This window comes from Mobula hypostoma, chromosome 9, assembly GCF_963921235.1.
Source record: "Mobula hypostoma chromosome 9, sMobHyp1.1, whole genome shotgun sequence".
NCBI lineage: Eukaryota > Metazoa > Chordata > Chondrichthyes > Myliobatiformes > Myliobatidae > Mobula > Mobula hypostoma.
The window spans coordinates 137435143-137449092 of record NC_086105.1 but is presented as its reverse complement, the minus strand read 5'-3'; the positions used below and the strand labels follow the sequence as shown (position 1 = coordinate 137449092).

General features: G+C 43.6%; 1 pseudogene; it reads right to left on the bottom strand.

The window, feature by feature from the left end:
* Positions 1 to 2981: 2981 nt before the first annotated feature.
* LOC134352284 (craniofacial development protein 2-like) overlaps positions 2982 to 13950 on the bottom strand; it is a 121089-nt pseudogene continuing 110120 nt past the window's right edge.

The window sequence follows — 13950 nt, the reverse complement described above, 5'->3', positions numbered from 1 at the left end:
CAGAGTGTGATTATTTGGAACATAATTTCCTGATGATTTACAGGTTGGCTGTACGATGGTTAGATAATGATGATGAACTAATGATGTCATTGTGGAACAGATCATGTCATTATTTGCATGTCTAGTTACAATTAAAAGGCCAGACCAATGTCATAGAGTCATCGAAAAGTATTGTCTCTGTGAGGAGCACATGGGGTGAGGCTGCTATGTTTTGTAATTACAAAACATTAAACTGTTTAAAAGGAAAAGACGGGAGTCCGAAATGTGAATCTAACTTAGTTTTACTTTAAGCACAGAGCACACATATCACGCGATAACATCATAGAGTCATAGAAAAGTACAACACAGAATCAGGCCCTTTGGCTCGTCTCATCTCTGCTGAACCATTTAAACTGCCTAGATCCATCGATCTGCACCCCTCCATACCCCTCCCATCCATGTAACTGTCTAAACTTCTCTTCAATGTTGAAACTGAGCTTGCAAGCACCACTTGTTCCACACTCTCACAAACCTCTGAGTGAAGAAGTTTCCCTCATGTTCCCTTTAAACTTTTCACCTTTCACCCTTAACCGGTGACCTCTTGTGGTTACACCCAACCTCAGAGGAAAAAGCCTGCTTGCACTTACCCCATCAATACCTCTCATAATTTTGTGCACCTCTATCAAATCACCCCTCAGTCTTCTACATTCCAAGAAATAAAATCCTAACCTGTATAATCTTTCCTTATCACTTAGGTCCTCCAGTCCCAGCAACATCCATGTACATTTTCTCTGTGCTCTTTCAACCTTATTTACGTCTTTCCTGTAGTTAGGTGAACAAAACTCCAAATTTGGCCTCACCAACGTCTTATACAATGTGACTTCCCACAAAGCAACAAATGTTGAATTAAGAAAGGAGAGTCTCAAAATGTAGACTAGCATGAAAACTTGCCAAATTATGAAAATGTCTGGGATATTAGGTCATGGTTGTCAGAAGTTTGACCCAATGCTTTGTTTATGGATTACATATTTTTACAAATAAACCATTTAAACATTAACAGCAATAAGGGCTACTTGAAGTTTACCAGCACCCTTTAACATTATAAAACTCTGCAAGGCAATTAACTTAAGTTTTATCAAGGAAAATCAAACATCGTGCTACATTAGGAGATGTTAGCCTTTGTGGCTCCAATAGCAACAGACCTTACAAGGTCCAGTGGGACAAATAGTTAAATAGTTGTGCCCCAGCTAAAAGGCTCAGCTTCAACCCTGACTTCAGATGCAGCTTGGATGGACTTTACATGTTCTCCCTGTGACCGTGTGGACTTCCCACAGATGCTCCCGTTTCATCTCACATCCCAAACGCATGCACACTGATAGATACATTGTCACTGTTAGTTATAGTAGTTAAACCTATCACCCCTACTGGGGATTAGGTCACCAACAGCAACTCGAAGGGGTCCTCTAGCCTGGGTTAATCGTTCAAGCTGTCCCGAGGTGTATGTAACCCATCTTCTTGGTGTCAGCTTCAAGGTTACGGCCGGCCTCTCTTCCCGCTTTGCCGATCCTTGTCTTGACATCTGCATCGATGCCTCCCTGTCTGTCAATGACAATACCCAGGTAAATGAAGGCTTCTACCTCCTCAAGTGGACTTCCCTCAAGGGTGACTGAGTCAATGCAGGTTGAGCTGATGTTCAGTTTTCCCCTTGTGGATGCCGAGGTCCACTTGCACTGATGTGGTTGCCAGGTCTGTTGTTTTTTTCCTGCACCTGCTTGTGGGTTTGGGACAGGAGAGTGATAGCAACAGCAAAGTCCATGTCATCCAGTTGTTTCCACTGGATCCCAATCCCTTTCTGTGCTGCAGATATCTTCATGATCCAGTCTATGACCAGAAGGAACAGGAAAGGGGATGTCAGGCACTCTTGTCTGACTCCTGTTTTCACCTGGAAGCTGCTGGTGAGCTGTCCACCACGGTTGACTCTGCAGGATATGCCCTCATACAAGTTCTTGATCAGTCTGACCAGCTTGCTTCTGATACTCCACAGGGGATGCAGGATTCTCCACAGGGTCTCGCTGTCTACGCTGTCAAAGGCATTTTCATAATCGTCGAAGCTGATGAACAGAGATGAAATCACTCAAGTGACTGCTCGACTACGATGTGCGGTGTGGCTAATTGGTCAGGACATGATCTGTTCTTAAAGAAGCCTACTTGGTCATCTCTTAATCTAGCATCTACCGGATCCTTCACCCTCTCTAGTATTGTCCAGCAGAAGACTTTTCCTGGGACTGACAAGAGTATGATGTCTCTATAGTTGGAGCAGTTGTTGAGGTCTCCCTTCTTTGGGAGCTTGAAAAGGTAGCCCTTTTTCCAGGCTGTTTGTACTTGCTCCTCTCATATCTTCTGAAAGAGAGGGTATAGCATCTCTACTGTAGTATCCAGATCTTCTTTGAGAGCTTCTCCAGGAATGTCATCTGGACCAAGTGCTTTTCTGTTCTTTAGCAGCATTACTGCTCTGCTGATCTCCTCTCTGGTAGGCTTGTTGTAGTTTATGGGTAGGTCAGTTTTGGCTGGAGGGATGCCAGGTGGGCTTAGAGGTGCAGGTATGTTCAGCAGATCTTCATAATGTCCTGCCCACCTGTTCAGCTGCTGTTCTGCTCCCATAATGGCCTTTCCATCATTGTCCTTGACTGGCCTCTCAGGCTTTCTGTACTTGCCAGACAGTTTCATGGAGGTGTCATACAGCTTCCTCGTGTTGCCACATCCTGCCACTTGTTCTGTTTCTTCTGCTAGGCCGTCTATGTAACTGCGCCTCTCTGCTTTAATGCTCTTCTTCACTGCCCCGTGAGCCTGTGCATGATCTTCCTGTGATTTCACCTTTCCCACTCTAGAACTGCTGTTATTCATGACAGCTTTCTGCCAAAACTGTATAAATCCTCTTCCTTGTGCAGTTCTTGTATCACATGGAACATGTTGCTGTGGACTAATTTGAATGTTTTTTGGGTCTACATGTCTCTCAAAAGGTTGACGCTGAATCTCTTCATCGTTGATGCTGTTTCCAACCAATTCTTCTACTGTCTGAGTTTTAGCTTCGCAATCCAGAGGTGATGGGAAGATGCCACATCTGCTCCGCTCCTGACTTGGACATTTTGAAGCGATCTGAATTTCTTAGATGTACAGATGTGGTCTATGAGTTCTCTGTTATGTGATTATATCATTCATATCGGTAAAAAACTCCCCAGTCTTGCTCATTTTACCTAGCCCATGTGATCTGAGCGTTATCTGGTCCTGTTTTTGCATTGACGTCTCCCATGAGAATGTTAATATCTCTCTCAGGATGTGCTCCTAGGATGTTCAGAAGTCTGATGTAGAAAGCATTCTTGCTTTCTTCATCACTGTTGTTAGCTGGTGCATAACACTGTATAATGTTTATCTTTATCTTTTCCTTCTTCGTTCTAAAAGATGCCAAGATGATGCGGGGACCGTGGGATTTCCATCCTATCAATGCCTCCTCTGCTACCTTTGATAGCATGAGAGCCACTCCTTCCTCACACCCTGAATAAAGTAATAGCTCCCCTGTCATCAGCCGGCTCTGTCTAGATGGTCCATCTTGTCTCGCTGATGCCAAGCAGGCTCAGATTGTTCTTCTTCATTTGAGCTGCCACTTATGCTGCTGACTTTCCACTTTCATACATGGTCTTTACATTCCATGTTCCAATGGTGGTGGTCCTGGATGGTAGAAGGATGGTGAGCACTAAGAAATCCACTTAATGGTGGCTTTCACCACTCGACTTCGTGTGTCTTCAGGGTGAAGATCCTTCCTCTCCCAGGGAACAGGTCTTTGGAGCTTTTGTTACCATTTCTGTAGCTCTAGGTTTTTCATGGGTTGGGTTTGCTAGCCCTATGCACAACCTTCCTCCTTTCCCAGCCAGGGTTGGATTTTTCATGGGTTGGGTTTGCTGGCCCTATGCACAACCTTCCTCCTTTCCCAGCCAGGGTTGGATTTTTCATGGGTTGGGTTTGCTAGCCCTATGCACAACCTTCCTCCTTTCCCAGCCAGGGTTGGATTTTTCATGGGTTGGGTTTGCTAGCCCTATGCACAACCTTCCTCCTTTCCCAGCCAGGGTTGGATTTGCTTGGCCTATGCCCAACCTTATTCCTTTCCCAGCCAGGGTTGGGATCATCCATGGCGGAGGAAGAGGACTCAAGAGGATTGTGGAGAAGATAGACACAAGGGATTCTGCAGATGCTGGAAATCCATAGTAACACAGACAAAGTGCTGAAGGAACTCAGTGGGAAGGGTCTCATCATTTCCTTATTCCTTCCCATATATGTTTCCCAACCTGTTGTCTTCCTCCAGCATTTTGTATGTGTTACTCAGAATAAAAGGGAATTTGTGAAGATGGGTAATTGATGGTTGGTGTAGTTTTTGTGGGCCAAGGGGTTAGTTGACATACTGTAGGATTGTAGAAGTTGAAGAAAACTCTAGAGTCTAGACTCTTGACATTTAGCCTAATTACAATATGAAACTTTGGAACTTTTCTGCATGCTGTTTAAGGCCTTTTAGAATGCAGTCAAGGAAATCACTTACGTAAATGGTGCGCATTTAGTACATCTAAGAACTGGCTTCAGTTTAAAGTACCTGTACAGAAACATAAGAAAATCTACAGATGCAGGAAATCCAAGCAACACTCACAAAATGCTGAAGAACTCAGCAGGCCAGGCAGCATGAATGGAAAAGAGTAAAGAGTCGGCATTTCAGGCCAAGACCCTTCATCAGGACCTGTAAATCTTATACTTTCTTTTTGCATAAAGATTAAGTGAGGTTTTACAGCATGCGAACTCATTAGTACAGTACAGCACTCATGCCAGCACTAATAAAAAGTTGTTTCAATTGCCATTTCCTCGATTAGGCTGGAAACATAGATTTTAACATGCAACAAATATTTCAAAAAGCTATTGTAATTTGCTTTTGCCTTGATTAGGGCAGCATTGTTAGTATGCTTGACACCAGGATCCAGGAGCAGATATTCTATTACAGACTCTGTCGTCGAAAGACATTATTATTGTATTTCATTTAGATTATTAGAAGATCAAAGAAAAAAAAGATTCAAGAGTGTGTTCAAAGCCTCCTTGTAGAAGTACAACATTCTGGCTGACTCCTGGAAATCCCTGTCATATCACTGCTTAAAACAGAGAAAATGGAATCAGGATGGGAGAAATGGGAGGTGAGGACTTCAATAAAATCACTGTTACTAAAGAGATAGAGATGAACAAACTAGAGGGCCTGAAGGTAGGTAAGTCCTATGGTCCTGACGGGATGAATCCCAGGGTGCTGAAGGAATTGGCGGAGGTTATAGTAGACACGTTGGTAATCATTTATCAAAAGTCTAGACTCTGGGCAGGTCCTGACGGATTGGAAGACAGCAAATGTCACGCCACTTTTTTAAAAAGGATGTAAGCAAAAGACAGGCAACTATAGGCCAGTTAGCTTAATGTCTGTAGTTGGGAAAATGCTTGAAGCTGTCATTAAGGAAGAAGTAACGAAACATTTAGAAAGGAGTGGTTCCATTAGACAGATGCAGCATAGATTCAGAAAGGGCAGGTCCTGTTTGACAAACTTACTGGAGTTCTTTGAGGACATAATGAGTGCAGTGGATAGAGGGGAACAGGTGGATATCGTATACTTGGATTTCCAGAAGGCGTTCAATAAGGTGACGCACAAGAGACTTATAAATAAGATACGGATGCATGGAGTCAGAGGAAGAGTATTGGCATGGATGGTGGAATGGTTAACTGACAGAAGGCAGAGAGTTGGTATAAATGGATGTTTCTCCGGTTGGCAGTCGGTGGTGAGTGGGGTGCCACAGGGGTCGATGCTGGGCCCGCTGCTGTTTACCATTTACATTGATGATTTGGAAGAGGGGACTGAGTGTAGCATAGCAAAATTTGCTGATGACACTAAACTGAGTGGAAAAGCAAATTGTACAGAGGATGTGGAAAGTTTGCAGAGGGATATAGGTAGGTTAATTGAGTGGGCCAAGTTCTGGCAGATGGAATACAACGTTGGTAAATGCGAGATCATCCACTTTGGAAGGAATAATAGAAAAGCAGATTATTATTTAAATGGTGAAAGATTGCAGCATGCTGTTGTGCAGAGGGTCTTGAGAATGCTTGTTCATGAATCGCAGGTACAACAGGTTATTAAGAAGGCAAACGGAATGTTGGCCTTCATTGCGAGAGGGATTGAATTCAAGAGCAGGGAGGTCATGCTGCAACTATACAGGGTACTGGTGAGGCCGTACCTGGAGTACTGTGTGCAGTTCTGGTCTCCATACTTGTGGAAGGATATACTGGCTTTAGAGGCAGTGCAGAGGAGGTTCACCAGGTTGATTCCAGGGATGAAGGGGTTAACCTATGAGGAGAGATTGAGTCGCCTGGAACTATACTCTCTGGAGCTCAGAAGAATGAAGGGGAATCTTATAGAAACATAAAAAATTTTGAAAGGGATAGATAAAATAGAAGTAGGGAAGTTGTTTCCATTGGTAGGTGAGACTAGAACTAGGGGACATTGCCTTAAGATTCAGGGGAGAAGATTTAGAACGGAGATGAGGAGAAACTGTTTTTCCCAGAGAGGGGTGAATCTGTGGAATTCTCTGCCCAGGGAAGCAGTTGAGGTTTCCTCACTAAATATATTTAAGAAACAGTTAAATAAGTTTTTACATAGTAAGGGAATTAAGGGTTATGGGGAAAAGGCAGGTAGATGGAGCTGAGTTTACGGACAGATCAGTCATGATCTTATTGAATGACGGGGCAGGTTCGATGGGCCGGATGGCCTACTCCTGCTCCTATTTCTTATGTTTCTTACCGTGCTAAGAATCTTGAGGTCTTGTGTTATAGGCATCTCCACAGAGAGGAACATCTCCAAATTCTTCAGGTCCTACCCGTCACTGCTGCATCTGCTCTGCAACTTGAAAGTAATTTGTTTTCTCTCTTTGAAGTACTAATGAGGGGTCTTCAACCTGAAACATTAACTCTGTTTCCCTCTCCACAGATGCTGCCTGACCTACTAAGTGTTCCCAGCATTTTCTGTTTTATTTCAGCTTTCCAACATCTGCAGTTTTAGTTTGATTTTCACTTGATGGTGCAATGCAACTGGTCTGTAATACCTCAGACTGTGTGTATAAAAATAGGTAGACCTCGCAGAGTCTTGCGGTCTGTCTTAGCTTGAGAACAGATCACATTAAGGCAGGATCCTGCCAAAATGGTTTGCCTACTGCTTGAGGACAGGCTACATCATCCAGGATCTTGCGAAACTGGGCTCGAGGACAGGCCACATCAAGACCAGGATCTTGCGAAACTGGGCTCGAGGACAGGCCACATCAAGACCAGGATCTCGTGAAACTGGGCTCGAGGACAGCCCACATCAAGACCAGGATCTTGCGAAACTGGGCTTGAGGACAGCCCACATCAAGACCAGGACCTTGCGAAATTGGGCTCGAGGACAGGCCACATCAAGACCAGGATCTTGTGAAATTGGGCTCGAGGACAGCCCACATCAAGACCAGGACCTTGCGAAATTGGGCTCCAGGACAGGCCACATCACGACCAGGATCTTGTGAAATTGGGCTTGAGGACAGGCCACATCAAGCCCAGGATCTTGCAAAGTGTACCTTATAACTGTGAAGGGAATGATCTATGATATCGGACAGTGGACACAGGAAGAAGCCTGAAGCACAGGGGTTCCATCCTGGGGTCCATGGACCCTTTGCTTAATGGCATTGGCCCCTGGCATAAAAAAAGTTGGTCTAAAGTGAGAAAAGGAACAAATGGATTCCAAGTTCTATGCTTTCAGAATAAAAAACTGTATTCATTCCAAATGTCCAACCTTAATTACCCACTGACACAGAAAGTTGAGAGGAAATGAGACTGAGTCACCATGAGAGAACTGATCTCTGTCCAGAGAATGAGGCAGTGTAACAATAGAAGCAATGGGCAAAATGGATGTTTATATTTTCATAAATGACTCCTTTCCCTAATTTCTATCCTTTTATCATAAAAGTTAAAGGCTTTTCAGGATTAAAGAGCACAGCACTGCCGATCTTTTATCAGGATTAGCCTTCTCCCTGTCTTGCATGTCCTTTACATTAGCACATCTTTCAGCGTGGCGATAATTGAATTGAATTGACTTTATTACTTACATCCTTCACATACGTGAGGAGTAAAAATCTTTACGTTAGGTCCGCATCTAAATATGCAATTTATGGTAATTTATAATAAGTAGTATGTACAACAGGACAGTCAATGTAACATAGAAATACAATTGTATCAACATGAATTAATCAGTCTGATGGCCTGGTGGAAGAAGCTGTCCAGGAGCCAGTTGGTCCATTTCCCAGATGGTAGCAGCTGGAACAGTTTATAGTTGGGGTGACTTGGGTCCCCAATGATCCTTTGGGCCCTTTTTACGCACCTCTCTTTGTAAATGTCCTGATTAGTGGGTAGTTCACGTCTACAGACGCGCTGGGCTGTCCGCACCCTAATTCACCACGTTCAAACTTCGCACATTTTGGAACTGCTCAAAATTCACATGAATTTGTTGGTACAGAGGGGAAAAGAAGCATAATCAAAATCAAGTTTATTAACACTATCTTACATGATATGAAATTTATTGTTTAGCAACCATATATAATAGTCTATAAAGAGAACAGTGAAGTAGTGTTCATGGAACGTTGGGAAATCTGATGTTGGGGAAACTGCTCCTGAATCATTGAGTGTGGATCTTCAGGCTCCTGTACCTCCTCCCAAACGGTAGTAATGAAAAGACAGCAGGTGAGAGTCCTTAATGATGATTGTTTCTTTCTTGAGACATCACCTCTTGAAGACGACCTTGATAGCAGGGAAGGTTGTGCCTTTGATGAAGCTGTCTGAGTCTACAGCTCTCCTGCTGCCTCTTGTGATTTTGTGCCTTGGAGTCGCCATACCAGACAGAAACCAGATGACGATGCAACTAGACCGAGTGCTCTCCACCATACATCTATAGAAATTTGCAAGAGTCTCTGGTGACATAATTAGACTGGGGTTAGTTCTGACTTTGCGCAACAAAGTACAACAGGGGAAAGATGTAAAATGTCCAATTTTACTTCTCTCGTTGATTTCGAATGAACCTAATCAAAGTAGCTGGGAGAAATAGGGGTTCACGATAGTATCAGTTGCAAGTAATCTTCTCCGAGACTGAATGTTCTGTTAACAACATAAATAATGTTCTGTGTTAAAGGCCCTTCATTAGCACCTAGAAGAAAAGAAATCAGGTTAGTCTCAAGTTGCAGAGAAGTTACGGGAGGGATGAATATGAAAAATCTGGAGATATGCCCTTTCTGCTATCTGCCAGGCAAAGACTCAACATTCTCAGTGTTATCCTGAATGCTCTGGGTGAAAAAAATCCAAGCCATCTCTCCGGTGCAATACTGAGAGAGAACTATAGCAAAGGAAATACCATTGTTTCACAGGGAATTGAGCTGAGATCCTCTCCGTTCTCTCAGGTGGACAGAAAAGATCCCATGCCTTAATTTGAAGATGATCATGCAGCTATTGTTAGCATCCTGGCCTATTTTCAGTCGCATAGCAGTTAGTGTAATGCTATTGCAATGCCAGTGATGTGGGTTCAATTCCACCGCTGTCTGTAAGGAGTTTGTACGTTCTCCCTGTGACTGAGTGGGTTTGCTCCAGGTCCTCTGGTTTCCTCCTAATTTCCAAAGATGTATGGGTCAGTAGATTCATTGGTCACATGGGTGTAATTGGGTGGCAAGGACTCGTTGGGCTGGAAGGACCTGTTACATGCTGTATCTCTAAATAAATTAACAGACACATAGGCTCCTGCCTCAGCAAGGACCTGGACCCATTGTAATTTGCCTAACGCCACAATAAGTCAATGGCAGACGCAATCTCAATGGCTCTCCACACGGCTTTAGACCACCCGGCCAACACAAACACCTACGTCACGATGCTGTTCATTGACCATAGCTCAGCATTTAATACCATCATTCCCACAATCCTGATTGAAAAGTTGCTGAACCTGGGCTCTGTACCTCCTTCTGCAATTGGATCCTCGACTTCCTAACGGGAAGACCATAGCCTGTGCGGATTGGTGATAACATCTCCTCCTCGTTGATGATCAACACTGGCGCACCTCAGAGGTGTGTGCTTAGCCCACTGCTCCACTCTTTATATACACATGACTGTGTGGCCAGGCATAGCTTAAATACCATCTATAAATTTGCTGATGATACAACCATTGTTGGTAGAATCTCAGGTGGTGACAAGAGGGCGTACGGGAGTGAGATATGCCAACTAGTGGAATGGTGCCGCAGCAACAACCTGGCACTCAGCGTCAGTAAGATGAAAGAGCTGATTGTGGACTTCAGGAAGGGTAAGACGAAGGAACACATACCAATCCTGATAGAGGGATCAGAAGTCGAGAGAGTGAGCAGTTTCTAGTTCCTCAGTATCAAGACCTCTGAGGATCTAACCTGGTCCCAACTTATCAATGTAGTTATAAAGAAGGCAAGACAGCTGCTATACTTTATTAGGAGTTTGAAGAGATCTGCCATGTCAACAAATACACTCAAAAACTTCTATAGTTGTACTGTGGAGAGCATTCTGACCGGCTGCATCACTGTCTGGTATGGAGGAGCTACTGCACAGGACTGAAAGAAGCTGCAGAGGGTTGTAAATTTAGACGGCTCCATCTTGGGTACTGGCCTACAAAGTACCCAGGACATCTTCAGGGAGCAGTGTCTCAGAAAGGAAGCGTCCATTATTAAGTACCTCCAGCACCCAGGGCATGGCCTTTTCTCACTGTTACCATCAGGTAGGAGGTACAGAAGCCTGAAGGCACACACTCAGTGATTCAGGAACAACTTCTTCCCCTCTGCCATCCGGTTCCTAAATGGACATTGAATCTTTGGACACTACCTCACTTTTATTTTTAATATACAGTATTTCTGTTTTTGCACTTTTTTTAATCTATTCAATATACGTAATTGATTTACTTGTTTTTATTTTTTTTATTTTATTGATTTTTTTTCTCTCTGCTAGATTATGTATTGCATTGAACTGCTGCTGCTAAGTTAACAAATTTCATGTCACATGCCGGTGATAATAAACTTGATTCAGATCCTGATTCTGACAGACAGACAACAGACAGATAGATAGGTCGATAGATTGATGTCCCTCATCAGTCAGGGCACTGAGTATAGGAGTTAGGATGTTATGTTGAATTTATATAAGACATCAATGAGGCCGCAGTTGGAACATTATGAGCAGTTTCGGTCACCCTACTATAGGAAAGATGTTACTAAACTAGAAAGAGTGTGGAAAAGATTTACCAGGATTTTGCCTGGTCTTGGGGGTCTGAGTTGCATGGAGAGATTGCATCGTCTAGGACTTTTATTCCCTGGAACACAAGAGAATGAGGGGTGATCTGATAGAGGTGTATAAGATCATGAGGCGCATTAACAGTGTGAAAGCACATAGTCTTTATCCCGGGGAGGAGGTGCTAAAAACACAAGGGCATAGGTGTTATATCAGAGACAAGGGATTGAAAAGGGTTATCATGCAAAGAGTAGTGCGTAATGGAATAAGCACCAGAAGTAAACTCTGCTCCATCCACCTAAAGTGGAACCTCCCAGTGGCCAAACATTTAAATTCCCATTCTGTCTTGTTGGTCCATGTGCCAAGATGAGACCACCCTCAGAGTGGAGGAGCAACACCTTATATTCTGTCTATGAAGCCTCCAACCTGATGGCATGAATATCGATTTCTCCTTCCAGAAAAAAAAAATTCCCTCGCCCTCCCCTCTTCTTCTATTCCCCACTCTGACCTTTTACCTCTTCTCACTTGCCTATCACCTCCCCCTGGGTCCCCTCCTCCTTCCCTTTCTCCAATCTCCTCTCCCATCAGATTCCTTTCTTCTCCAGCCCTTTACCTTTCCCATTCACCTGGCTTCACCTTTCACCTTCTAGTTAGCCTCCTTCCCCTTCTAGTTAGCCTCCTTCCCCTCCTCCCACCTTTTTATTCTGCTTTTTCCCCCTTCGTTTCCAGTGCTGGAGAAGGGTCTTGGCCTAAAACGCCGACTGTTTATTCATTTCCATAGGTGACGCCTGTCCTGCTGAGTTTCTCCAGCATTTTGTGTGTGCTGCTCTGGATTTCCAGCATCTGCAGACTTTCTCATATTTGCCAGTAATAATGGTCAAGGAGGGCACATCACCAAAATTTAAAAGCCATCTAAATAATTGCATGGATGGAAGAGGCTTAGTGGGCTCTGGGCCAAATGCAGACAGATGTACTCTGTTCAGTGAGAGCAAGTCAGCACGAGTAAGTTGGCCCAAAAGGCCTGTTTCCATCCTGTTTGACTCCATGACTCTATGATTCTATCAATCTTCCTGTAACAAATTATTAGAGTGCTTTTTGTTGCAAATTGGCAAGATTCCTACGTTAAAACAGTGACCGCACATAAAAATTGCATCAGAGGTAACGCAAACACAAAATGCTGGAGGGACTCAGCAGGTCAGGCAGCATCAATGGAAAGGAATAAGCAGTTGACATTTCAGGTCAAACCCTTCATCAAAGGTTTTCACAAGTTTTCAAGTTCAAGTTCAAAAGGTATTGTTACCACACATGAACGTCGAAGTTTCGAAGTTCAGATCCAACGCCGTCTGTAAGGAGTTTGCACAACCTCCCCACGAACAAGTGGGTTTCTTCCAGGTGCTCTGGTTTCGTCCCGCATTCTAAAGATTAATCGGTCATTGTAAATTGTCCTGCGATTGGGCTATTGTTAAATAGGTGGATTGCTGGCCAGCGCGGCTCGTCGCGCCTTAAGGGCCTATTTCGCGCTGTCTCTCTAAGTAAGTAAATTAAATCAACACAAGACTTCAGGAGCAGCAAGCGGCAAATGGCAGTGAAATTTGTTTGAAGTCTTCTTATTGAGGAACTCTTACTATAAGAGCTAAAGGTGAAGTGCACTGTGATCAATGTTCTGCTCAAAGACTTCACCAACGGCAACAGAATTTCAAAGGTTTCAGATAGGCATCTTTGAAGCCCAACAAGGCCCTCCACCCTGCCGCCATTACTCTCCCTAATAAAATGCAGCTGCTCCTCCTTCTAATACAAAGGAGCTTGGCAAAAATTGAAAAGAACATTATGCCTTTCGTAGCCTTAAACTATTGGCAACCTGATTTCCTGTTATTTAAACATTAGTGATCGTTGCAGCATACTTTATTTCAGAAGAGTCATTTTTGAGCAATATTATTTGATTTGAATCTTGCTTGACAAAGTCCGAGGGAGTCTTTTTAACAGGAGGTACCAGGAGGGGGAAAAGAAAACACAAAATTTAACTTTGCAGGCTCTTATCTACAAGAGCTTGCTTTGACATGTCCCCTTTGACTCCTACCATTTTATATTAATACACCATAGATAAACATGGATATCAAATCACTGTCCGGCTCTTAAAGCTATGGTATTGATGTGACTGGTCCAAATGAGTCTCAAATCAGGACTGACATCCAGGTTGTTGATGGTAGGGGACACGTCAAAGGTAATGGCACTGAATTTTAATGGTTGATGGTTAGATTCCCTCGTGTTGGAGGCAGACATTGCCTTGTATTTATGTGGCCTAAATTTTACCTGCCATGCTTGGTTTTTTTTTCTCCTGTAGGTCTTGCTTCATGTGGGTATGGGCTGTTTCATTTGCTGAGGAGTTCCAAATCAAATCAGTATCATCATTAAGCATTCCCATTCCTGATCTAATGGTGTAGGGAAGATTACTTCTGAAGCAGATGAAGAGGTCTAGGCCAAGGAACCTGCCTTGAGAAACTCCTCTGTTGATGCCCTGGGGCTGGGGTAATGAACTTCTGACAATGTTGACCATCTTCTTTCAAGGATGCGGAGAGTCTGAAGGGAGATATAGGTGGGTTA